General features: G+C 46.4%; 1 protein-coding gene across 5 annotated transcripts in view; it reads right to left on the bottom strand.

The window, feature by feature from the left end:
• Positions 1–16,123, bottom strand: part of LOC147117625 (uncharacterized) — a 58,998-nt gene extending 42,875 nt beyond the window's left edge. Inside the window, exon 1 of one of the 5 annotated variants that reach the window (XM_085988763.1) lies at positions 16,015–16,123. The gene's annotated coding sequence lies outside the window, so the exon portion shown is untranslated. The other 4 variants (XM_085988759.1, XM_085988761.1, XM_085988760.1 and 1 more) reach the window with 4 other exon arrangements.
• Positions 16,124–27,732: the final 11,609 nt, after the last annotated feature.

The following is a 27,732-nucleotide window of genomic DNA, read 5'->3' as shown; positions in this document are numbered from 1 at the left end:
CTTAAAACCTACCTCATTGACCAACCTTTTGGTCACCTGTCCTATTGGCCTAGAATTTGCGGTTGTAATGACGCTCGCAGTCATTACTGTCTAAAACTGACAGCAACTTCTGGCGTCCGCAATTGATCGCAGAAATCCGGAAGTTGCTGTCAGTGATACCCTGCTCCTTCACAGGTTGCGCTGTTGCAGTCTTTGCAGATGCAATCAACACAGGATCAGTGATTTGACATGAACTTCAACTTTTTTACTCACTATTCTTGTGTTCACTATGGAGAAGGACGATGTAGGCATAGAAATCAGGCAGGGGGATTGTGATATACTTGAACAAATTAGCATTGAGGGGGAGGAGGTACTAGCGGTTTTAAAAGTGGATAGCTTATCTCTACTCAGGAGTTGAGATCACATTCTTTAAGATTCAAGTTCTATGTTGAGCCAGTTTCTTCCTTCAGTCCTATGACTGTCTATGAATGCTAACAGACAATGAGTGACATATATCTTCGGTTGGCATCTGAATACAAATAAAGATGGTCTGTCAGCTCATTAACCCATCCATCAATCCTACAATTTCCCTACAGTAGCATTCAGCTGTTTCTTAAATGTCTACAGTATCCAACCTGGAAATTCATTGCACGTGTTGATTGTTCTGTGACTAACTTCTTCCTTTCCCCACCTATTGGCCAGGACATTGGGAGAACTCACCTGCTTTTCTTCCAAAAGTGCCATGGGATCCTTAAAGTCCACCTGAGAGGACAGCTAAAAGACAAGAAGGTGCTGTTCCTCATCTTTTGATTAGGCACTTTACAGCCTTCTGGACTAAACAGAGTTCAACAATTTCACACCATAACCTCTGCCCCAATTTTTTCACATGGCAGCTGCTGATGATTCGGCCATTCCCATTTACACCTCTTCTAGACTCATCTTTTGTTTCTTTACTTGTCCCATTACTATCTCCTTTTGCTTTGTACTATCATACCTTTTGTCATTTAATCATTCCTGCCTTCCACCCTATCACAGACCTTCCCTTTCGTTCTTCCCTCCTCATCCCCCTTTCCTTGCCCCTGCACTTGCTTAAAATCTGTTACATCTCTTAACTTTTTCCAGTTGTGACGAAAGGTCATCAACCTGAAGCGTTAATTCGGTTTCTCTCTCCACAGATGTGGTCTAACCTGCTGAGTATTTCCAGCATTTTCTGTCTTTATTTCAGATTTCCAGCATCTGTAGTAGTTTGCTTTATTAACTTTTTGGCCCAGATGAGATGTATCCCAGGCTGCTGTGTGAGGCAAGGGAGGAAATTGCAGGGGCTCTGACACAAATTTTCAGAACCTCTCTGGCCACAGGGGAGGTGCCAGAGGACTGGAGTACAGCTAACGTAAAGAAGGGTAGTAGGGATAAACCAGGGAATTACAAGCCAGTGAGCCTAACATCAGTGGTAGGGAAATTATTGGAAAACATTTTGAGGGACAGAATTGGAGAGGCAAGGATTAATCAAGGATAGTCATGGATAGCATGGCTTTGTCAGGGGGAGATCATGTCTAACCAATTTGATTGAATTTTGAGAGGGGGTGACTAGGTGTGTGGATGAGGGTAGTGCATTTGATGTAGTCTACATGGACTTCAGTATGGCTTTTGACAAAGTCCCACATGGGAGACTGGTAAAGAAGGTAAGAGCCCATGGGATCCAGGGCAAATTGGCACATTGGATCCAAAATTGGCTTAGTGGCAGGAGGCAGAAGGTGATGGTCGAAGGTTGTTTTTGTGACTGGAAGCCTGTGTCCAGTGGTGTACCGCAGGGATCGGTGCTGGGTCCCTTGTTGTTTGTAGTGTACATTAATGATTTAGATATGAATGTTGGAGGTATGATCAGTGAGTTCACAGATGACATGAAAATTGGTGGAGTGGTAAATAGTGAGGGGGGAAGCCTCAGGCTGCAGGACGATATAGACGGGTTGGTCAGATGGGCAGAACCATGGCAAATGGAATTTAACCCTGAAAAGTGTGAGGTGATGCATTTTGGGAGGACTAACAAGGCAAGGGAATACACAACGAATGGTAGGACCCTAGGAAGGACAGAGGATCCTTGGTGTGCATGTACAAAGATCCCTGAAGGCAGGAGGACAGGTAGATAAGGTGGTTAAGAAGGCATATGGGATACTTATATTCTATGCCTCGGCTAATGAAGGCAAGAGCAGGGAGGTTATGATGGAGCTGTACAAAATGCTAATTAGGCCACAGCTGGAATACTGTGTGCATTTCTGGTCGCCACACTATAGGAAGGATGTGATTGCATTAGAGAGAGGGTGCAGAGATTCACCAGGATGTTACCTGGGCCAGAGTGTTTCAGTTATGAAGGGAGACTGGACAGGCTGGGGTTGTTTTCCTTAGAGCAGAGAAGGCTGAGGGGGGACCTGATTGAGGTGTACAAAATTATGAGGGGCATAGATAGGGTAGATAGAAAGAAACTTTTCCCCTTAGTAGAGGGATCAATAACCAGGGGGCATAGTTTCAAGGTAAGGGGCAGGAGGTTTAGAGGGGATTTGAGGAAAAACTTTTTCACCCAGAGGGTGGTTGGAATCTGGAACTCACTGCCTGAAAGGGTGGTAGAGGCAGGAACCCTCACAACATTCAAGAAGCGTTTAGATAAGCACTTGAAACGCCATAGCATACAAGGCTACGGACCAAGTGCTGGAAAATGGGATTAGAATAGATAGGGCTTGATGGCCAGTGCAGACACGATGTGCCGAAGGGCCTCTTTCTGTGCTGTATGACTCTATGAGAGCGAGCTGTCCCGAGCGGCAGCAACTGTTGAGTTGCAGTTTTTGGAAAAAGTAACGTCAGAGTAAAAAAAGTGACTTCGGCACAAGGGAAGCAGCTGATTGGTGAGTGTATTTTTCTTTAACTTTATAAGTTTATTTCTGCTAAGTTAGTTATTAGCCTATTAAATCGAGGGAAAGAGCCGATTGGTGAGTAGCTGGGGAGTGTTTTTTGTTAGGTTTTAAGTTTATTACTGCTAGGTTAGCTCTTATCTATTAAATAGAAGCATGGCAGGGCAGCTCAGTCCCATGAAGTGCACATCCTGTGCCATGTGGGAAGTCCTGGACGCTTCGCGTAGCCTGGAGGACCACATGTGCAGGAAGTGTCGCCAGCTACAGCAACTCAAGCTCCAGGTGTTGGAGCTTGAGCGGCGGCTGGAGTCACTGCGGTGCATCCGCGAGGCTGAGAGTTACGTGGATAGCACGTTTCTAGAGGTGGCCACCCTGCAGCGTAAGAGTATGCAGGCAGAGAGGGAATGGGTGACGGCCAGACAGAAGAGGACCACCAGGCAGGTAGTTCAGGAGTCCCCGAAGTGCATCTCGCTCTCCAACTACTATTCTGAGGGCGATAGTTCCTCTGGGGGGGTGCAGCCAGAGTGAAGTCCACAGCTGCACAGGGGCCCGGGGGGGGGGGGGGGGGGAAAAAGAGTGGAGGAGCAATAGTGGTAGGGGATACGATAGTTTGGGGAGCAGACAGGCATTTCTACAGCCGCAGACGTGACTGCAGGATGGTATGTTACCTCCCTGCTGCCAGGGTCAAGGATGTCACTGAGCGGCTGCAGGACACTGAGGGGGGGAGGGTGAACAGCCAGAGGTTGTTGCCCATATCGACATAGGCAGAAAGAGGGATAACGTCCTGCAAGCAGTGTTTAAGGAGTTAGGAGAGAGATTAAAAAGCAGGACCTCAAAAGGTTGTAATCTCCGGATTACTCCCGCTGCCACGTGCTAATGAGTAGAGGAATAGGAGGATAGAACAGATGAATGCGTGGCTGGAGAGATGGTGCAGGAGGGAGGCCTTTAGATTCCTGAGGCAATGGGACCTGTACAAGCCGGGAGACCAATATTCTTGCAGGGAGGTTCATTAGTGCTGTTGGGGAGGGTTTAAATTATCTTGGCAGGGGGATGGGTGCCAGCAAAAAGGAGTAGAAAAGATGAATAAGGTGCATTAAAGAGTGAGTGTGTTGGATAGTACTAGCGAAGATAGTACCAGAGGCGGTAGTAATACCATATTAGACAGGAGCAGACTAAGACAGACCACGAAGCATTCTAAACCCATTTTTGAATTTATGTACGTAAACACACAAAGTGTGGCGAATAAGGTTGGCGAGCTACAAGCACAATTAGCTGTGTGGCAATATGATGTTGTGGCAATAACAGAAACGTGACTTAAAAACAGTGAGGACTGGGCACTTAATATTCAAGGGTACAAGATGGTCAGAAAAGATAGGGAAGGAAAAAAGGGAGGTGGGGTGGCAGTGCTGATTAAGGAAGACATTGTAGTGCTGGAAAGGGAGGATGTTCTGGAGGGGACAAGGACAGAATCCATTTGGTTAGAGTTGAGGAGCAAAAAGGTATGATCACACTATTGGGTGTATTCTATAGGCCTCCAAATAGTGAGAGGGAGTAGAGCAGCAAATCTGCAGGGAAATTGCAGAGATATGCAAGAGCTATAGAGTGGCGATATTGGGGGACTTTAATTACCCAAATATCGATTGGGATAATGGTAGGGTAAAGTAAAAAGAGGGGGGAGGAATTTCTGAAAAGTGTTCAGGAGAATTTCCTTGACCAATATGTTCTTGGCCCAACTAGGAAGGAGGCATTGCTGGATCTGGTGCTGGGGAATGAGGCGGGCCAGGTCGACCAAGTGTCTGTGGGAGAACACTTGGGTACGAGTGATCATCGTATCATAAGATTTAGATTAGCAATGGAGAGGAGCAAGGAACAATCTAGAGTGGAACTTCTAAACTGGAATAGGGCTAACTTCAATGGGATGCGAAAGGATCTAGCCAGGGTAAAATGGAACCAAGGACTGACAGGAAAAACTGTAACGGAACAATGGGCGATCTTTAAGGAGGATAGGTACAGGCTAGGTACATTCCAACAAGAGGGAAGGGTAAGGGAACCAAAGCAAGGGCTCTAGAGAAGATGATGAAACAAAAAGAGGGTGCATGATGCATGTCAGGTGAATTATTCAAGGGAGAACCAGACCAAATACAATAAGTTGAGAGAGGATGTGAAGATGAAAATCAGATTGGCAAAGAGAGAATGAGAGTAGAATGGCAGTTAACATAAAAGGGAACCCAAAAATCTTCTACTGGCATGTAAACAGTAAGCGGGTAGTAAGAGGCAGGGTGGGACCTAGTAGAGACAAAGAAGGTGATATATGCTTAGATGCGCAGGGCAAGGCTAGAATACTCAATGAGTACTTTGTATCGGTGTTTACTAAGGAGGTGGCTGCTGACAAAATATCAGAAGTGGAAAAGGTAGAAAATTGATAGACAGGATGTACTAGAAAGGCTGGGTATGCTTAGAGTGGACAAGTCACCTGGTCCAGATGGTTTGCATCCCAGGTTGCTAAGGCAATTGGGGGAGGAGATAGCAGAAGGGCTTGCCATAATTTTCCAATCTTCCCTAGATGCGGGGGAGGTGCTGGAGGATTGGAAAGTGGCAAATGTGACATAATTGTTCAAGAAAGGGTGTAAGGACAATCCTAGTAACTCAGTTTAACATCAGTGGTGGGTAAAGTTTTAGAAACAATAATCAAGGAAAAAATGAACAGGCATTTGGAGAGATTTAAGCTAATTAAGGAAAGCCAACACAGGTTTGTAAAAGATCGTGTTTAACTAATCTAATTGAATTTTTTGATGAAGTAACAGGGAGGATTGATGAAGGGAATGCAATGGATGTTGTCTACGTGGATTTTCGGAAGGCGTTTGACAAAGTACCACATAGAAGGCTGGTTAACAAAATTGAGGCTCATGGAATAGGTGGGTCAGTGACAGCTTGAATAAGGAATTGGCTTAAGGACAGAAAATAGCGAGTTGTGGTAAATGGCTGTTTTTCAGACTGGAGGATGGTAGACAGTGTGTTCCTCAAGGGTCAGTGCTGGGGCCACTGCTTTTCTTGATATATATAAATGACTTGGATATTGGAATACAGAGTAGAATTTCTAAATTTGCCAATGACACCAAACTTGGGGGTGTGGCAAACAGTGAGGATGATGATACCAATCGACTGCAACAGGACATAGAAAGGCTAGCAGAATGGGCAGATGGAATTTGATAGAGAAGTGTGAGGTGATGCATTTTGGCAGAAGGAACAGGAAGAGGCAATATACACTTAATGGCACAGTTTTAAAGAGCGTACAGGGACAGAGGGACCTGGAAGTTAATGTGCATAGGTCCCTGAAGGTGGCAGGACATATTGAGAGAGTGGTTAACAAAGCATATGCGATCGTGGACTTCATAAATAGAGGTATTGAGTGCAAAAGTAGAGAAGTTATGCTAAACCTTTATAAAGCGCTGGTTAGGCCACAACTGGAGTATTGCGTCCAGTTCTGGTCACCACACTTTAGGAAGGATGTGAAGAGGGTGCAGAGGAGCTTTACCAGAATGGTTCCAGGGATGGGGGATCTTAGCTACAAGGACAGGTTGGAGAAGCAGGATTTGTTTTCATTAAAGCAAAGGAGGTTGAGGGGTGATTTGATAGAGGTGTGCAAGATTATGACGGGTTTGGATAGGCTAGACGGGGAAAGACTGTTCCCACTAGTTGATGGTACAAGGACTAGGGGGCACAGATTTATGTTTTGGGCAAGAGATACAAGGGGGATGTGAGGAAAAACCTTCTTACACAGCATAGTGGTTAGCACTGTTGCCTCACAGCGCCAGGGACCCGGGTTCAAATCCGGCCTCGGGTGACTGTCTGTGTGGAGTTTGCACATTCTCCCCGTGTTTGCGTGGGTTTCCTCCGGGTGCTCCGGTTTCCTCCCACAGTCCAAAGATGTGCGGGTTAGGTTGATTGGCCATGATAAAAATTGACCCTTAGTGTTAGGGGCGATTAAATACGTGGGGTTACAGGGTTACGGGGATAGGGCTTGGGTGAGGTGGCTGTCGGTGTAGGGACCGGGTGCTAGGGTTTGGATGATCAGCCATGATCTCGTTGAATGGCGGAGCAGGCTCGAAGGGCCGAATGGCCTACTCCTGCTCCTATCTTCTATGTTTCTATGACCTGGAATTCGTTGCCGACGGAAGTGGTGGAAGCGGACACATTGAATGTTTTCAAGGGGAGACTGGATAGGCACTTGAGGGAAATAAACTTGTAGGGCTACGGGGATAGAGTGGGGGAATGGGACTGACTGGATTGCTCTAGAGAGCCGGCACGGACACAATGGGCCGAATGGCCTCCTTCTGTGCCTTATGACTCTACTCTATGAGAGATAAAAGAGGCATGACGACAGGAGAGAGCAGTCAGGGAGGGATAGAGAGAAAAGGAAAAGGGGGAGAAAATGGAAAAATAAATTAACGAATAAGTTACTTATTCAGTATTTCTGTCATCGCTCAAATGTTCACAGCACTTTTAAAAAAGTTATAACCACAGCCATACAATAATAATTGGTATTCCTCAATTAGCAATCACTCTTTCTCCCATGTTTTCCATTATGGGAGAAAGAGGTAAACTGGTTTTACATCGAATATACAGCACAGAAACAGGCCATTCGGCCCAACCAGTCCATGCCAGCATTTATGCTCCACTCGAGCCTCCTCCCATTCTTCCTCATCTAACCATCAGCATAACCCTCTATTCCCTTCTCCCTCATATGCTTATCTAGCTTTCCCTTAAATGCATCTATACTATTCACCTCAACTACTCCAGTATCACATTCTCACCACTCTCTGGGAAAAGAAGTTACTTTTGAATTCCATATTTGATTTCTTGGTGACTATCTTATATTGACATCCTCTAGGTTTTGCTCTTCCCCACAAGTGGAAACACGCTCCCTGTGTCTACTCTATCAAAACCGTTCATAATTTTAAAGACGTCTATTAGGTCATCTCTCAGCCTTCTCTTTTCAAGCCTGTTCATCCTTTCAAGCCTGTTTATCCTTTCCTGATAGCTATAACCTCGCAGTTCTGGTATCATTTGAGTTAGGAAAGTGATCAATACATGGTATTAAGATCCTGTTGACAATTGATATGTGGCATTTAAATTTCAAGACATTCCAAAACAGCTGTAACCAGTTTCTTTGGACTAAAAGTATTCACCCCTTCTAATTGAAGCCTTGACATTCGAGTGATGCCATTTATATTGATGCAAGTTTGATTTTAAAAGTTCAGCTGCTTGCTAAAGTTCAATCTGATACCCACCAACATTTTCAACTACCTTTTCGGTCTGACGACCACATTATTTACAGAAGGCCAAAGATTTATCTCCCTCCCAACTGTATGATGCACCAAAGATTTAAGGAACCTGCTCCCTGATTTCTGAGGCACCAGCCAGTTAGCCATGGTTTACTCACTACCCATAATGGGGTGAGATAGTAGAAATGCCAGCGTACATTAGGTGCCCTTGCACTCCATTTTTCGTGGGCCAGGACCAATGTTCCCTCTAATTTTTTTTTCTACTGAGTGGGCCAGAAACTCCTTTGAACGCAGGCAAATTTTACAACAACAGCAACCAATTAAAAGCATATATACAGTAATGCCATATTGCCACCCCACTGTCTCAAATCACGAGACAATCACACAAACTGTTAAAATTCATGAAATCAGTTGCTTTTTTAGGTTTAGAAATGTCATTAGTGGCTTTATTTGATCTCTAACAGGTCACAGCTCTTACAAAAACTATATTACCCATGTCTCGTATTAGAATTTGCTCTGCCATGTGTCCCATTAAAGTTAATCATAACATTTAGGGGTCATTGTCCGATTAGGATATGCGAATATTGGAGATTAGTTGGGACATAGAAACATAGAAGATAGGAGCAGGAGTAGGCCATTCGGCCCCTCGAGCTTGTTTCGCCATTTAATGAGATCATGGCTGATCATCCAAATTCAGTACCCTGTCCCTGCTTTCTCCCCATATCCCTTGATCCCTTTAGCCTTAAGAAATATATCTAACTCCTTCTTGAATATATTTAATATAAGTTGGCCTCTACTGCCTTGTGTGGTAGAGAATTCCACAGGTTCACCACTCTCTGGGACAATTGTGGAGAAGGACGAAACAGATGGGTTGGGACTCATCCCATGTGAGGAGTTAATAGCAGACTGGCCAGAACAACAGAGGCATTGTAGCTAACACATTAGCAACAATTAGCAAGGTCACATTATCCATCTCAGATCATGGAAGCATAGAATCATAGAAATTTACAGCACAGAAGGAGGCCATTCGGCCCATCTTGTCCATACCGGCCAACAAAGAGCTATCCACCCTAATCCCACTTTCCAGCTCTTGGTCCATAGCTATTCTGCCCTCGCAACGCGATCCTATGCAGAGCTAGACAGATAGCGAACAACTTGATATCTTCCAATAAAATCACAAGGCTTGACTTTTCTTGTAACGCTTTACTGAAAGATTCTTATTGTAAAACTGAAATACAACACAGAAATGGAAGGACACATTAGTATACAGACACATAATTGATATGTATACACAAATTTAGGTACGCCTGGGCAACACAGTACATCTGGCAACGAATATACATTTAGCAAGCTGGAAGGCATTCTCTTTAAATTAGCCCTGTACATAGTGTATCAAATACAGCTGCTAGTTAACCAGCTAGACAGAGAAAAGTTACAACTAAACATTTTCTACAACATACAGTGTACGCTAATCGTCTATAGAATACTTACAGACAAACAATTTCCAAGACTCAAGCATGGGGACAATACAACCGAGGAGCAACGTGGCACAGGTCCTGTTCCGGCGGCGGCTCCACGAGGAATGAGCTCGCAGTCCCATGGGGAGCGTGATTACCTCATCACGCTCGGGGTTGTGACGTCGTCACGTTTGCCGATCGTTGCGTCGCTGGCCGTTGGGGCCTAAGTCGGGAGCGGGAGCTGGAGGCCAGGCTGGGCCGGTGTTTGCCGTGGGAGCGGAAGATAGCGGCGCTCCCGGCGGCTGATCGATGCGGCCGAAGACGCTAGGCCGGGCTGTGCCGGCGGCCTTTCTGGAGAGCTGAGTGAGGCCGGCAGCCGCCTCACGCACGTCACGTCGTACGTGACGTGGCGTCATCACGCTAAGGCGCGTCTTAAAGGGGCAATGGCCCTAAAAGGTGAGTTAAAGGGGCAACGGCCCTAACAGGTAAGTTATACATATATAAGTAGGTTATGTACATACAGTAAGGTTAAGTTAGCGGGAGAGACAGCACAATAGCCTTGTAGGTTACGGCACTTCAAATGCATATCCAAGTACTTTTTAAATGTGATGAGGATTTCTGCCTCTACCACCCTTGCAGGCAGTGAGTTCCAGATGCCCACCACCCTCTGGGTGAAAAAATTGTCCAGGTCATCTCGTTCCTTTGTAAATTCAAACAGGAAACATCAGGTTAAATTGATTAGCAGTCACACCAAAGATGGTGTTTTTGTGACTGGAAGGTTATTTCCAGTAGGGTTCCACAGGGCTCAGTACTAGGTCCCTTGCTTTTTGTGGTATATATCAATGATTTAGACTTCGATGTAGGGGGCATGATTAAGAAGTTTGCAGATGATACAAAAATTGACCATGTGGTTGATAGTGAGGAAGAAAGCTGTAGACTGCAGGAAGATATCAATGTCAGGTGGGCAGAAAAGTGGCAAATGGAATTCAATCTGGAGAAGTGTGAGGTAATGCTTTTGGGGAGGGCTAACAACGCAAGGGAATACACAATAAATGATAGGATACTGAGAAATGTAGAGAACAGAGGCACCTTGGAGTGGATGTCCACAGATCCCTGAAGGTAGCAAGACAGGTAGATATGGTGGTTAAGAAGGCATATGGGATACTTCCCTTTATTAGCCGAGGTATAGCATATAAGAGCAGGGGAGTTATGTTAGAACTGTATAAAACACTAGTTAGGCCACAGCTAGAGTACTGCGTACAGTTCTGGTCACCACATTGCAGGAAAGATGTGATTGCACTAGAGAGGGTACAAAGGCGATTTACAAGGATGTTGTCATGACTGGAGAATTTTAGCTATGAGGAAAGATTGGATAGGCTGGGATTGTTTTCTTTGAAACAGAGGCGGCGGAGGGGAGACTTGATTGAGGTGTATAAGAGGCCTATATAGAGTGGATAGAAAGGACCTATTTCCCTTAGCAGAGGGGTCAAGAACCAGGGGGCAAAGATTTAAAGTAATTGGTAGAAGGATTAGAGGGGAGAGGAGGAAGAATTATTTCACCCAGAGGTTGGTGGGGGTCTGGAACTCACTGCCCGAAGAGGTGCTAGAGGCAGAAACCCTCATCATATTTTAAAAGTACTGTACTTGGGTGTGCACTAGAAGAGCCGAAACCTACAGGGGGCTGGCAGGTGGGATTAGACTGGGTATTTCTTTTCCAACCGGCATAGACACGATAGGCCGAATGGCCTCCTTCCGTGGCATAAATTTTCTATGATTCTATGATACAGTCCTGGTGTAAAGTCAACCCAAGGCATACCATAATAACTCTGCAAATAGACCAGAACGAAGGAGATTAAAACATTCTTCTGCAGCAGATGGGCAACGTGAAACATAAAAAGTTTTCCTAAAGAGGTTCACCAAGACACTCACTGCCTAGAGCTCAGGATCATTTGTTTTTAAAGTTAACCTAAAAATATATTCCGTCTCACCCCGGTACCCAGAGATACGCCGTCATCCCCAATGTTCAAAGTAAACTAGTTGCAACAGCAGTGAACTACAATTAAAAAAAAACAAGTGTTTTGCCACTGGCACGCATCACTGAAATGTCCACATGGAAAAATAACCCTTTTGAGTGCTGAATGTCTTTTGAAATTTGCATGTTTAGTTAACTGCCAAAAATTATTTTTCTTTTAAAAATCAGAACTGGAACCAGGGATACAACAGCATAGGAATCAAGGTTATAGTAGTTACAACAATGGCTATAGCAATCCATGGTTACAATGGATATGAAGGTTAGGATTACTCAGGGTATAACTACAACAACTTACAGATATGCTCCAGAATAGGATACCTACAATAGTCAGCAGAGCAGCTAGTGAAAGGCATCTAGGAAGTGTATGCAGTCACCAGAATAACTACCAACCATACTAAAGTAAAACTGATAGTTATTTCACCGGGCCTGGTAAGTGCGTATGCCCTGAGCGGAGCTAGTGTGGAGCGCGGTCAACAGGAAGTGAGCAGACACCGGTACCAGCCTAATCTAGAACCTGTGGCGGTACCACTGGTTGTCCCTTACATTGAGACACATAATTCCCTTTAACTTACCTTTTGGGGCCATTGCCCCTTTAAGGCGCGCCCTAGCGCGCTGACGTCCCGTCACATACGACGTGATGTGCGTGCGCCAGCACAGCCCGGCCTAGCGTCTTCGGCCTCAACGGCCAGCCGACGGGAGCGACGCAATCTTCCGCTCCGCGGCAAGCACCGGCACAGCCCAGCATCCCGACTTCGGCCTCAACGGCCAGCGACGCAACGGCGCGCATCACGTGACGCCCTAAGCGCGGGAAACGCGAGCAACGTGATGACGTCACAACACAAACGCGATGACATCATCACGCTCCCCACAGGACTGCGAACTCGTCCTCGTGGAGTCCCCGCTGGGACCAGACCTACACCACGGTGCTCCTACAGCCATCTTACCTGCTGTAATTAGCCTGTTCCTGTAAATAAACAACTTATTTATAGTTCGAAGTCAAACTCTCTTATTTAGTGGCGATCTACACGAACCGCTACATTGGTGACCCCACGACGTGAGTACGGGAGCTCATCAATTCCAACGCTACAATTGGTGAACCCATACCCGTGAACGATTTTCACGGTAGCAACGCGCGCCTGAACCTCGTCTTCACTCAAGACGACCAACGCACAAACGACGAACAACCACGGAACAATAACCGCCTAACACCGATTCCACCAAAAGTGACCCCGTCTTTGCGAACGTCTTCACAAAGGAAGCGCAGCTTGGCGGTGAGCCCGTTTTTCACGAACGATGTCAGAGGTAGAGCACGACCAACGGCAACCGTCATCCACCAGCGCTACAATTGGTGGGTTTGTGAACGTCTTTCACAAACGAACCACGCTATGGAAGCATCAGCCGTTCTGCTGTCGCTACCGCAATCTATGGAGCCACGGTCTCCCTCGTGCTTTATGCAGGTAGAAGCCCTGTTCGCCGAAAACATCGATGCGGCACAGACCGTGTTCACGATCTCCGTATTCGGCTCTTCTACCGCCACACGGATCGTCCGCCTCTACACCCAAAGCAACAGCAAGTATACATCTCTCCAAGCGCGGGGTACAGCATGTTCGGGCCCACAAGATCGGAGTGCGCCCCGCGGGGATACCACGAGGACTCACCCCCGCAAAACACGAGGACGCACTCCTCGCGCACGAGGACCCATCCCTCGCGAACCACGAGAACCCATCCCTCGTGAACACCGAGAACCCATCCCTCGTGAACACCGACGACTCTGTCCCCGCCGACGACGCACCAGCCCTTCAGCCTGCTGGTTGTGTTACCTACTACACGATTCGTCGTGAACAAAAAGCGTGCCGCCCTCCCGGCTGTTTTCTCTTCAATCTACAACTGTTACAAGTGTTGACGCCCTCCAGGCAGAGTTACCCCTCCTGAAAGCAACAACAACCTGGACCGTTGCCGCCCTTTCTCCAGTTTTCCCTTTAACAAACGCAAACGTCTACTGAGGCTGCACACAGAGGACGGGTCCAACGGGCATCCTGCGGCCGCGATCAGCCACGTGAAAGTTGCTAGCCTCACCGATCAACGCAGCAACTCTTCACCCTCCGTTGTGTTCACGTCATAGCACTATGGCACGCACCGTTCCGTGCGTTCCAGCCTCCCGAAGGTTTTGCTCACCAGCCAACGGAGACATCGCCCGCGTCCGCCCAACCTGCCCGTCACTCTGACAAGGCCTGCTGTTTCGCACGTCTCCACGGTCCTTCGCCTGATGGATGTTTTATTCGCCACGACGCGCGTAAGGATCCGCTCACGAGCAGCATCTTCATACCTCGCCTACCAAGCCGAGACAGCATGACCGCCGAGACCACCAGCTCGTCAGACCATCTCATCCTTGGACTTTCGGTGAATTCTGGGGGGGCCTATGTGGCGGTACCAGTGGTTGTCCCTTACATTGAGACACATAATTCCCTTTAACTTACCTTTTGGGGCCGTTGCCCTTTTAACTTACCTGTTGGGGCCATTGCCCCTTTAAGGCGCGCCCTAGCGCGCTGACGTCACGTACGACGTGATGTGCGTGCGCCGGCACACCCCGGCCTAGCGTCTTCGGCCTCAACGGCCAGCCAACAGCCGCTCCAAGCACCGGCACAGCCCGGCATCCCGACTTCGGCCTCAACGGCCAGCGACGCAACGGCGCGCATCACGTGACGCCCTAAGCGCGGGAAACGCGAGCAACGTGATGACGTCACAACACAAACGCGATGACGTCATCACGCTCCCCACAGGACTGCGAACTCAGTCCTCGTGGAGTCCCCGCTGGGACCAGACCTACACCACGGTGCTCCTACAGTCAGCCATCTTACCTGCTATCTTACCTGCTGTAATTAGCCTGTTCCTGTAAATAAACAACTTATTTATAGTTCGTCGAAGTCAAACTCTCTTATTTAGTGGCGATCTACAAGAACCACTACAAGCCGTCTTTTGTCTCCACTAGTCCTACCACCATCTCATCTCGTTTTGAATACCTCTAATGTTGCTTCAATTCTCTCCCAGACCCCATTCTGGCCTTTTAATCTATTTCATTTCCTGTGTTTCTCTAGTCTTGACAAAGGGTTTTGACTCAAAACGTTGACTCTATTTTCTCTCCACGAATGTTGTCTGGCCTGCTGAGTTTTTCCAGCATTTTCTGTTGTTATTTCGAATTTCCAGCATCTGCAGTATTTTGCTATCGTACCGGTACCAGGCCTCCTCCTTACCGGGCTGCTCGGACTCCTGCAGGCTAGCGGCCAGGCTATCCCCTCGCCGCTCACTCCCATGGTAACCGGACCTCCAGCTGTTGCCCTCCAGACTCTCGACTCCCACTGCGACTCACTAGGTATCACTTCTGGGAAGAGAACCTCAATGGCGTCAACCACCCGACGGAAAAGACCCCACAACCATCTTTGTGCGTCACACCAAAGCCGCTTTTGTCGCCATATTTATGCGGTGCGTGGGGCCTGCTTTGTTCATTGAGTAACGCCGCCATCTTTTTCTAGGGCACGGGTGTCGCTATCATAGTGCGGGCGGGAGTTCTGCTTTTGCGGCGCGTAGGGGTCATCTTTGTCTCGGGCACTGGTGATTTTTTCCCGCTAGTTGGGCTGGGCCGGCTCTTACGCGGTCTGTGAATTTAAATGCGCGAGAGCTTACAGATAAGTACGCGACTGCGCACCTTACAGGGAACAGTGGCCAGGACACCACTATAACACCCAACAGTTCAAATTGAGGATTAAATTTACTGCTAGCTATTTCCACTTTAAAATTGACCATAATCCACTCCCCTCACATCACGCAGGTAGCTGAAACACCAGTTTTATTATCCTCACCGACATGTTCGCAGCCCTGATCAAGCTCATCTCAGTCGGATTTTTCAACTACTTCATTTATTTTAAAGTTTTTTTAAAAAATCATTTAATCGGCATCTTCTGCATAGTTGTATCCTATTACCAGGAGGTGCATGTGACCAACGCTGCGAACCGACTCAGTCTGGAAGAACCAAGAGAAAATGAGACATCGCACGAGTGTAAAACAAAATATTAAACTACTTCACAACCTACCGCGTTCACAGCATTTCAGCAGCAGCGCAGTCTCCCATTACAAGATATAATTCTTCCACTTGTTTTTGTATTTAATGGTGAATACCAGTTTCGGCTTTGGAAATACCCAATGCATTCCTGGGCTTAAAAAGCACACACAAAATGCCACAGGAAGGCATCCTGCCCTTTTCGGCAGCAATACCCTAACTCAGCCTCAACTTCTGCCTCTGCAAACAAATGGACAGAAAAGTTTTTCTTAAGACCTGTGAACAGCTGGACTGTTTTCATTACCTGATCCCACTAACATTCACCCGTCATGTTCTGCGTTTGCTTTTCCAGACCACTCCTCCACATTACAGCTATAGGAAGTGATCTCCATTGAAAGCATTTTGGTTTCACTTTCATTTAAGAAGGTTGCTCGTGGCACACACGGATCGTTTTCCACTTACGTTTTATGTTTTTTATATATATATATACGTTACTAAAAGAATGTCGCTTTGTTCACTTTGACTTCGTTTAAATACGCACAAGGCTCCAATTCAATAAGTTACTTTGACAACGTTATTGTAGCCCAGAAGATATAAATTATTTATTTGAAATGGTTTTTATATTGTTCAGGAGAAAAGTGCTTGGCAAACCTCTTTTTCGGTCAGGAAGGGAAAGGACCAAAAAGAGATGTGCCGTTTGGGCCTTGCAGTGGTCAGACACAAATCATGTGACTTTCTGCCCACATGACATCCGTTCACGTGACACCTGTAAATGTTATTGCATTTACAGTGACTCCTGCCAACCACTGGAAGCTGCGCAGAAACACTGCCTTAATCTGGAAGCTGTGCAGAAGCATTCTGCGCATAAATCTGTGTCAGCTGTGGCACAGTGTGTAGTACACTCGCCTCTGAGTTAGAAGGTTGTGGGTTCAAGCCCCACTCCATGGACTTGAGCACATAAATCTAGGCTGACACTCCAGTGTAGTGCTAAGGGAGCACTGCACTGTTAGAGGTGCCATCTGTCAGATGAGACGTTAAACCGAGGCCCCGTCTGCACTCTCAGGTGGACGTAAAAGATCCCATGGCACTATTTCAAAGAGCAGTGGCGTTATCCCCGGTGTCCTGGCCAATACTTATCCCTCAACCAACATAACAAAAACAGATTATCTGGTCATTATCACATTGCTGTTTGTGGGACCCTATCTTTTCTGAACACCTTGTACCCTTGAATATTAAGTGCCCAGTGCTCCCGTTTTTAAGCCACGTTTCCGTTATTGCCACAACATCATATTACCACACGGCTAATTGGGCTTGTAGCTCACCAACCTTATTCACCACACTTTGTGCGTTTACGTACATGCATTCTAAACCCATTTTTGAATTTTTCGTAGTCTTTCTTAGTCTGCTCCTATCTAATATGGTACAATAACACCTCTAGTACTACCTTCTCTAGTACTATCCAACACACTCACTCTTTTATGCACCTTATTCCTCTTTTCTACTCCTATATGCTGGTGCCCATCCCCCTGCCAAGCTAGTTGAAACCCTCCCCAACAGCACAAACAAACCTCCGCGTGAGAATATTGGTCCCGGCTCTGTTGAGGTGTAACCTGTTCGGCTTGTACAGGTCCCACCTTCTCCAGAAATGGTCCCAATGCCTCAGGAATCTAAAGCCCTCCCTCCTGCACAAAAAGCAGGACAAATCCGACCCGGCCAATTACCGTCCCATCAGTCTACTCTCAATCATCAGCAAAGTGATGGAAGGTGTCGTCGACAGTGCTATCAAGCGGCACTTACTCAGCAATAACCTGCTAACTGACGCCCAGTTTGGGTTCCGCCAGGGCCACTCAGCTCCTGACCTCATTACAGCCTTGGTCCAAACATGGACAAAAGAGCTGAACTCAAGAGGTGAGGTGAGAGTGACTGCCCTTGACATCAAGGCAGCATTTGATCGAGTGTGGCATCAAGGAGCCCTAGCAAAACAAGTCAATGGGAATCAAGGGGAAAACTCTCCATTGGTTGGAATCATACCTAGCACAAAGGAAGTTGGCTGTGGTTGTTGGAGGTCATTCATCACAATCACATGACATCACTGCAGGAGATCCTCAGGGCAGTGTCCTAGGCCCAACCATCTTCAGCTGTTTCATCAATGACCTTCCCTCCATCATAAGGTCAGAAGTGGGGATGTTCGCTGATGATTGCACACTGTTCAGCACCATTCGAGACGCAGTCCGTGTCCATATGCAGCAAGACCTGGACAACATTCAGACTTGGGCTGACAAGTGGCAAGTAACATTCGCACCACACAAGTGCCAGGCAATGACCATCTCCAACAAGCGAGACTCTAACCATCTTCCCTTGACATTCAATGGCATTACCATCGCTGAATCCCCCACTATCAACATCCTGGGGGTTACCATTGATCAGAAACTGAACTGGACCAGCCATATAAATACTGTGGCTACAAGAGCAGGCCAGAGGCTGGGAATTCTGCGGCGAGTGTCTCACCTCCTGACTCCCCAAAGCCTTTCCACCATCTACAAGGCACAAGTCAGGAGTGTGATGGAATACTCTCCACTTGCCTGGATGAGTGCAGCTCCAACAACACTCAAGAAGCTCGACACCATTCAGGATAAAGCAGCCCGCTTGATTGGCACTCCATCCACCACCTTCAACATTCACTCCCTCCACCACCGGCGCACTGTGGCTGCAGTGTGTACCATCTACAAGATGCACTGCAGCAACTCGCCAAAGCTCCTTCAACAGCACCTTCCAAACCCGCGACCTCTACCACTTAGAAGGACAAGGGCAGCAGACGCATGGGAACATCACCACCTACAAGTTCCGCTCCAAGCCACACACCATCCTGACTTGGACCTGTATCGCCGTTCCTTCACTGTCGCTGGGCCAAAATCCTGGAACTCCCTTCCTAACAGCATTGTGGGTGTACCTACACCATATGGACTGCAGCGGTTCAAGGCGGCGGCTCACCACCATCTTCTCAAGGGCAATTAGGGATGGGCACTAAATGCAGGCCTAGCCAGCGATGCCCACATCCCATCAATGAATTCTAAAAAAAACATCTCTCCAGCCACGCTGTTCTATCCTCCTATTCCTGTACTCACTAGCACATGGCACGGGGAGTAATCCGGAGATTACTACCTTTTGAGGTCCTGCTTTTTAATCTCTCTCATAGCTCCCTAAACTCTGCCTGCAGGACCTCATCCCTCTTTCTGCCTATGTTGTTGGTACCAATATGGACAACGACCTCTGGCTATTCACCCTCCCTCCTCAGATTGTCCTGCAGCCGCTCAGTGGCATCCTTGACCCTGGCACCAGGGAGGCAACATACCATCCTGGAGTCATGTCTACGGCCGCAGAAACGCCTGTCTGCTCCCCTAACTATCGAATCCCCTACCACTATTGCTGTTCCACTCTTTTTCCTACCCCCTGTGCAGCTGAACCACCCATGCTGCCATGGACTTGACACTCGCTGCACTCCCCAGAGGAACCATCGCCCTCACCAGTACTCAGAACAGAATACTGGTTGAAGTGCGCGATGCACTCCAGGGAGTCCTGTATTACCTGCCTGGTCCACCTCTTCTGTCTGGCGGTCACCCATTCCCTCTCTGCCTGCACACTCTTAAGCTGCGGGGTGGCCACCTCTAGAAACGTGCTATCCACGTAACTCTCAGCCTCGGGGATGCACCGCAGTGACTCCAATCGTCGCTCAAGCTCCGAAACCCGGAGCTCGATTTGCTGTAGCTGGTGACACTTCCCGCACATGTGGTCGTCCAGGCTACGCAAAGCATCCAGGACTTCCCACATGGCACAGGATATGCACTCCATGGGACTGAGCTGCCCTGCCATGCTTCTATTTAATAGAATAAGAAATAACCCCGCAGAAATAAATTTAAAACTTAACAAAAAACACTGTACAGACTGTTAACGCTAACTCCACCATCCCACGTTCCAATTGTACAGTTATTAGAAATGTCAAATGTAAAATTTAACTTTACTATTTTAAAACATGTTTATATGCATAGGTGATTATGCAGGCATCTGAGCTAGTCATAAAATTCAATGGCTTTGGAGATTATCTGTACTCCACAGATTTAAGGTGTGAAATTTCAATTAGTGAATCTCCACCTGTCTCCAAAGTAGGCAGCTGGTCCCTGAAGCAAAAACTGAAGTTTAATTTTCAATTCTGTTTTCAACTTAGAGTAAAACGGCGCATAACGCCAGAGAGTGTGCCATTACAGGCAATGGTGTTATTGGAGCAAGAGCAAGGCGCAGGAGACAGTAGGGTGTCACCTTTTGCACAATCCATCTCCTTCGACCCTCAGGCATGGATGCGAGGGGGCATATCTGTTAATTTTTTAACATTTGCTATTATTTAAATGTTGGTGTGTTATTTCTTGAAATTTATATTTGTGACTGATAGTGTATATTCCCATTTTGTTTCATATGTATAGTCTGTAGTCACTTTAAAGTTTTTATTAACAACCAATTTAACATTACAACTGTTTAAAAAGTAGAAAATAGCTAGTTCACATCTTGAATGTAAAGTCTTTTTTGCACTAAGAATCCCAAAAAGCCACTTTAAACTATCTACATTTTTATCAACCTATTTAGCATTACAAATGTTTACAAAGTAGAAAATAGCTAGATAACAATTTGTACTTAATGCCTAAGAACACCAAAAATGTACTTCAAAAGTTTTGCAAAGAGTATTTGCTGCTGCAATAAAAGTTCACTGTTTCACTTTAAATTTTGTGTGTTCTTTTCTGTGCCTTGCTGGGGGAGGAGGAGGTAGTAGGCGACACTATCATCACCTCATAAATGTGTTGGCTACTAGCTGCTCTTGCGGCTCTGCTTTCGGCAGCACTTGGCTCCTCTCCATCAGGCCCGCCCACAGGGACATCTATCCTCCATGTCCTCCATTTCTACGGGGATCTCGTCTGCAGGGTTAAGGGTCAGTCCTTCCCGCAAGGCAAAGTTGTGCAAAGCGCAACAGGCCACCACAATCCTTGACACTTTAAGAACATAAGAAATAGGAGCAGGAGTAGGCCATTTGGCCCCTCGAGCCTGCTCCACCATTCAATAATCATAGAATCATAGAAATTTACAGTACGGAAGGAGGCCATTTCGGCCCATCGTATCCGCACCTCTGGGTGAAGAAATTTCCTCTCAAATCCCCTCTAAACCTTCCACCAATTACTTTAAATCTGTGCCCCCTGGTTTTTGACCCTTCTGCTAAGGGAAATAGGTCCTTTTTATCCACTTTATCTATGCCCCTCATAATTTTATACACCTCAATAAGGTCTCCCCTCAGCCTCCTCTGTTCCAAGGAAAACAGACCCAGCCTATCCAGTCTTTCCTCATAGCTAAGACTCTCTACTCCCGGCAACATCCTTGTAAATCTCCTCTGCACCCTCTCTAGTGCAATCACATCTTTCCTGTAATGTGGTGACCAGAACTGCATGCAGTACTCTAGCTGAGGCCTAACTAGTGTCTTATACAGTTGAAGCATAACCCCCCTGCTCTTGTATTCTATGCCACAGCTAATAAAGGCATGCATTCCGTATGCTTTCTTAACCACCTTATCTACCTGGCCTGCTACCTTCAGGGATCTATGGACATGCACTCCCAAGGACCCTTTGTTCCTCTACACTACTCAGTGTCCTACCATTTAATGTGTATTCCCTTTCCTTGTTGGCCCTCCCTAAATGCATTACCTCACACTTCTCCGGATTTAATTCCATTCGCCACTGTTCTGCCCACCTGACCAATTTATTGATATCTTCCTGCAGTCTACAGCTTCCTTCTTCAGTATCAACCACACAGCCGATTTTAGTATCATCTGCAAACTTCTTAATCATACCCCCTATATTCAAGTCAAGATCATTGATATATACCACAAAAAGCAAGGGACCTAGTACTGAGCCCTGTGGAACCCCACTGGAAACAGCCTTCCAGTCACAAAAACACCCATCAACCATTACCCTCTGCTTCCTGTCTCTGAGCCAGTTTTGAATCCAACTTGACACTTTGCCCTGGATCCCATGGGCGTGACAGTCTGCCATGTGGAACCTTATCAAAAGCCTTGCTTAAAATCCATATAAACTACATCAAACGTACTACCCTCATCTACCCTCCTTGTTACCTCCTCAAAAAATTCAATCAAGTTTGTCAGACTCGACCTTCCCTTAACAAATCTATGCTGACTATCCTTAATTAATCCGTATCTTTCTAAATGAAGATTTATCCTGTCCTTCAGAATTCTTTCCCCTAATTTTCCCACCACCAAGGTTAGGCTGACTGGCCTGTAACTACTTGGTCTATCCTTTTCTCCTTTTTTAAACAAGGGCACCACATTAGCAGTCCTCCAGTCCTCCGGCACATAGAAATATAGAAGATAGGAGCAGGAGTAGGCCATTCGACCCCTCGAGCCTGCCCCGCCATTCAATGCGATCATGGCTGATCATCCAAATTCAGTACACTGTCCTTGCTTTCTCCCCATATCCCTTGATCCCTTTAGCCTTAAGAAATATATTCAACTCCTTCTTGAATATATTTAATGAATTGGCCTCTACTGCCTTCTGTGGTAGAGAATTCCACAGGTTCATCACTCTCTGGGTGAAGAAATTCCTCCTCATTTCTGTCCTAAATGGCTTACCCCTTATCCTTAGACTGTGACCCCTGGTTCTGGACTCCCCGACCATCGGGAACATCCTTCCTGCATCTAGTCTGTCCAGTCCTGTCAGAATTTTATAAGTTTCAATGAGATCACCTCTCATTCTTCTAAACTCCAGCGAGTATAAACCCAATCGACCCAATCTCTCCTCATATGTCATTCCTGCCATCCCAGGTATCAGCCTGGTGAATCTTCGCTGAACTCCTTCCATGGCAAGAACATCCTTCCTCAGATAAGGCGACCAAAACTGCACACAATACTCAAGATGTGGTCTCACCAAGGCCCTGTACAACTGCAGCAAGACATCTTTGTTCCTGTACTCAAACCCTCTCGCTACGAAGGCCAACATACCATTTGCCTTCTTAACCGCCTGCTGCACCTGCATGCTTACCTTCAGTGACTGGTGCACAAGGACACCCAGGTCTCGTTCCCCTTCTCCCAATCTATTGCCATTCAGATAATAATCTGCCTTCCTGTTTTTGACACCAAAGTGGATAACCTCGCATTTATCCACGTTATATTGCATCTGCCATGCTTCTGCCCAATCACCCAACCTGTCCAAATCATACTGGAGTTTCTCGGCATCCTCCTCACAGCACACACGCCCGCCCAACTTTGTGTCGTCTGCAAACTTGGAGATATTACATCTAGTTCCCTTGTCTAGATCATTAATATATATTGTGAATAGCTGGGGTCCAAGGACCGATCCCTGCGGTACCCCCCTAGTCACTGCCTGCCACTCGGAAAAAGACCTGTTTATTCCAACTCTTTGCTTTCTGTCTGCCAACCAGTTCTCTATCCAAGTCAATACCTTGCCCCCAATCCCATGTGCCTTAACATTACACACTAATCTCTTATGCGGGACCTTATCGAAAGCCTTTTGAAAGTCCAAATACACCACATCCACTGGTTCTCCCTTATCTATTTTACCAGTTACATCCTCAAAAAATTCCAGTAGATTAGTCAAGCACGATTTACCTTTTGTAAATCCATGTTGACTTTGTCCAATCCTGTCACTGTTTTCCAAGTGCTCTGCTATTAATGGACTCTAGCATTTTCCCCACTACCGATGTCAGGCTTATCGGTCTATAATTCCCCGTATTCTCTCTACCACCTTTTTTGAATAGTAAGATTAGCTACCCTCCAATCCATGGGTACTGTTCCAGATTCCATCGAATGTTGGAAGATGATCAGCAATGCATCTACTATTTCTAGGGCCACTTCCTTAAGTACCCTAGGATGTAGATTATCAGGCCCTGGGGATTTATCGGCCTTCAATCCCATCAATTTCCCTAACACCATTTCCCTACAAATACTGATTTCTTTCAGTTCCTCCCTTTCATCAGACCCTATGTTCCCCGACATCTCTGCGAGGTTATTTGTGTCCTCCTTTGTGAAGACAGAACCAAAATATGTATTTAATTGGTCGCCATTTCTTTGTTCCCCATTATAAATTCCCCTGATTCTGACTGCAAGGGACCTACGCTTGACTTCACCAATCTTTTTCTCTTCACATATCTATAAAAGCTTTTACAGTCAGTTTTTATGTTCCCTGCAAGCTTACTCTCATTTTCTATTTTCCCATTCTTAATTAATCCCTTTGTCCTCCTTTGTTGAATGCTAAACTGTTCCCAATCCTCAGGTTTACTGCTTTTTCTGGCCAATTTATATGTCCTCTCCTTGGATCTTATGCTATCCCTAATTTCCCTTGTTAGCCACGGTTCAGTCACCTTTTTTGTTTTATTTTTATGCCAAACTGGGATGAACAAATTCTGTAGTTCATCCATGCGGTCTTTGAATGTCTGCCATTGCCTATCCACCGTCAACCCTCTGAGTGACATTCCCCAATCAATCCTACCCACCACACCTGAAGCCAGAGAGGATTGGAAAATGATGGTCAGGGCCTCTGCTATTTCCTCTTTTGCTTCGCTTAACAGCCTGGGATATATTTCATCCGGGCCTGGGGATTTATCCATTTCTAAAGCTGCTAAACCCCTTAATACTTCCTCTCTCACTATGTTTATTTCAGCTAATATTTCACACTCCTCCCCCTGACAGCAATGTCTGCTTCTCCCTTCTCCTTTGTGAAAACAGACGCAAAGTATTCATTAAGAACCCTACCGACATCTCCCGCCTCCACACACAAATTACCCTCATGATTTCTAATAGGCCCTACCCTTTCTTTAGTTATCCTCTTACTCTTAATATATTTATAAAACATCTTTGGGTTTTCTTTGATTTTACTTGCCAAGAATTTTTCATGCTCTCTCTTTGCTTTCCTAATATCCTTTTTAATTGCACCCCTGCACTTTCTGTACTCCTCTAAAGATTCTGGAGTATTTAGCCCTTGATATCTGTCATATGCCTCCCTTTTTTTCCTTATCCTACCCTGTATGTTCCTAGACATTCAGGGGGCTCTAGATTCGTTAGTCCCACCTTTTTTCTTTAAGGCCTGAACCCGCCGGTTCTCCTCCTTGAATGCCTACCACTGCTCTGACACTGATTTACCTTAAAATAGCTGTTTCCAGTCCACTATGGCTAAATCCCCGCTGAGCTTAGTAAAATTTGCTTTTCCCCAATTTAGAATTTTTATTCCTGGTCTATCCTTGTCCTTTTCCATAACTACCTTAAATCTAACAGAATTATGGTCACTAGCACCAAAATGCTCCCCCACTGATATGCGTTCTAGCTGCCCAGCTTCATTTCCTAAAACTAAGTCAAGAACCGCCCCCTCCCTTGTTGGGCTTGCTAAATACTGGCTAAAAAAGTTCTCATGGCTGATCTTCTACCTCAACTCCCACTTTCCTGCACTATCCCCATATCCCTTGATTCCCTTAATACCCAAACATCTATCGATCTCTGTCTTGAATATACTCAACGACTGAGCCTCCACAGCCCTCTGCGCAGATAATTCCAACGATCCACCACCCTCTGAGTGAAGAAATTTCTCCTCAACTCAGTCCTAAATGGCTGACCCCTTATTCTGAAACTGCGACCCCTAGTTCTAGACTCCCCAGCCAGGGAAAACATTCTCCCTGCATCTATCCTCTCAAGCCCTGTAAGAATTTTGTTTGTCTCCTGCCTGACCTGCTGAGTATTTCCAGCATTTTTTCTTTATACTTCTATTCTGCACGTTGTCTTGATTTCATGTCTGTCTTGTCTTGATTTGAGTGAAGTGCAATAAAGAGAATGCAAAGATCTCAGTCCACAAAAACATTTTTCAGTATCTCACTGACTGCCCGCCTGCCTGTCTTGAAGTGAAGTGAAAATAAACAAAGTGCAAAAAAGTCACAAACACACACACACACACAATGTCCCCACACACACTGTCCCTACACATACTGTCCCCACACACACCGTCCCCACACACTGTCCACACACACACTGTCCACACACACAAACACAATGTCCCCACACACACTGTCCACACATACACTGGCCCCGATTTTCCCAAAGGTGCGGGGAATTGTCGGGTTCCCCGTGTAATGTATGTACCTTTAAGGGGGGGAACTATCTTTTACAGCTGATGTATACTGCAGTACTGGCAGTGACCACACCTGTATATAGCACGGAGTAGTAATCTGTACAGACCAGTTCCCATGTGAGCCACGTTGAGTAAACACCTGTTGTACCGTTCTCCTACAGTCTGTATCTTATTATGCACAGACACAACATTGGCGACAAGGCAAGTTCGAACCTACCTGCAACTCTGCATCACCTCCTGGGGATTCATTCCTGGAGATCAGTGGATTGGGGGTCAAGGCCAGAGACTCGGGCGTCGACCACGGGCGGTTGCCCAGTCATCCAGCAGAGACTCGAGAATTGCGGGGGAGGCTGTCGAGAGCCAGGCTTGGCTTTCCAGTCGAGGTGGTCCAGCGAAACGGGCTGGCAACAGGTAGTGCGCAGACCCTTCCTGGACAGCGGCGGGTTAGAGCCCGACCGAGCGGCACAAAAAAGGGCCGAGCAGCGTCGACGGGGGAGAGAGAGAGAGGGCAGAGTGCACAGGGCACAGCCGGTGTTCAGGGGCCGAGCAGCGTCGAAGAGAGGGAGAGAGAGACGCACAGAAACCCGTGAGGCGCCGCCATTGCCACGAGAACCGCCGGGAGCGGCATTGGCAGCAGCAGGGGAGGAAGGAAAGCATGGGAGACACCATTTTAAGCCATTGGGAGATGCCATTTTAAACCACACCCAAAATGCCAAAGAGTGGCAGTATCACCGCGTTTGACAATGAAGTCGAAGATTGGACTACATATGTCAAACGAATAGAGGTATACTGCAAGGCAAATGAGGTGTCAGATGACAAGAAAGCGTCGGTATTGTTAAATTTAATGGGTGCAAAGACGTATGGTTTATTACGAAATCTAGTAGCCCCAACGAAGCCAATGGAAAAGAGTTTTGAAGACATAGTAACAATACTACAGGAACATTTAAACCCCACACCGCTGCTGATAGCAGAAAGATTCAAGTTTCACAGACGGAACCAGCAATGCTGATTATTTAACAGAACTGCGCAAACTATCGAAACACTGCCAGTTTGGAGCGGGACTGGCAGATACCTTAAGGGACAAGTTTGTGTGTGGGCTTCAAAGTGAAGGAACCCAGGAACGGCTTTTATCTGAAGAGGACCTTATGCTGGAAAAGGCTTTCAGCATTGCGGTATCATATGAAGCAGCAGCATGGGGCGCTGCAGAGATACAACAGAGACCGCAAGAATATGGCACAAACGAAATGTCATATAGAACAGAGAAGTGCTATCGCTGCGGCAGAACAACACACGACCAGAATGATTGCTGGTTCAAAGACAAAGTGTGCAGACAGTGTGGAAAAGTAGGACACATAGCACGAGTCTGCAGGTCGGGAAAGAAAACCAGCAATAAGAAACCTACCAAAGAAAAGTACAAGAAGGTACATAAGATGACGGAGAATAGTTCAGACGAACAAAAGAGTAATAACGACTCCGAAAGCAGGGAACTGAGTTGTCTGAAACTACATAATGTGATCACAACGGAGGATCACTGAACCATTTGGGTCACTCTCAAGATAGCAGGAGTCCAGGTAAAGATGGAATTGGACACAGGATCAGCCCTAACAGTCATAAACCGATGGGACTACGAGCGGCTATTCTCACACATACCCTTGAGAGACACAAAAATTATTTTGAAGACGTACATGGGGCAAAAAGTCTACCCCAAAGGAAAAATAAGGGTGACCGTTATATATAACGGTAAGGAAACACCAAAACTAGACCTGTATGTATTGCAAGATGGAGGACCACCATTACTGGGATGTGAATGGATCCGGAAAATACAACTGGATTGGCATTCC

This window comes from Somniosus microcephalus, chromosome 5 (genome assembly GCF_052327205.1).
Source record: "Somniosus microcephalus isolate GS21.2 chromosome 5, FLI_Smic_1.0, whole genome shotgun sequence".
Taxonomy (NCBI): Eukaryota; Metazoa; Chordata; class Chondrichthyes; order Squaliformes; family Somniosidae; genus Somniosus; species Somniosus microcephalus.
The sequence above is the reverse complement of the archived record's forward strand: the minus strand, read 5'-3'. Positions and strand labels throughout refer to the sequence as shown.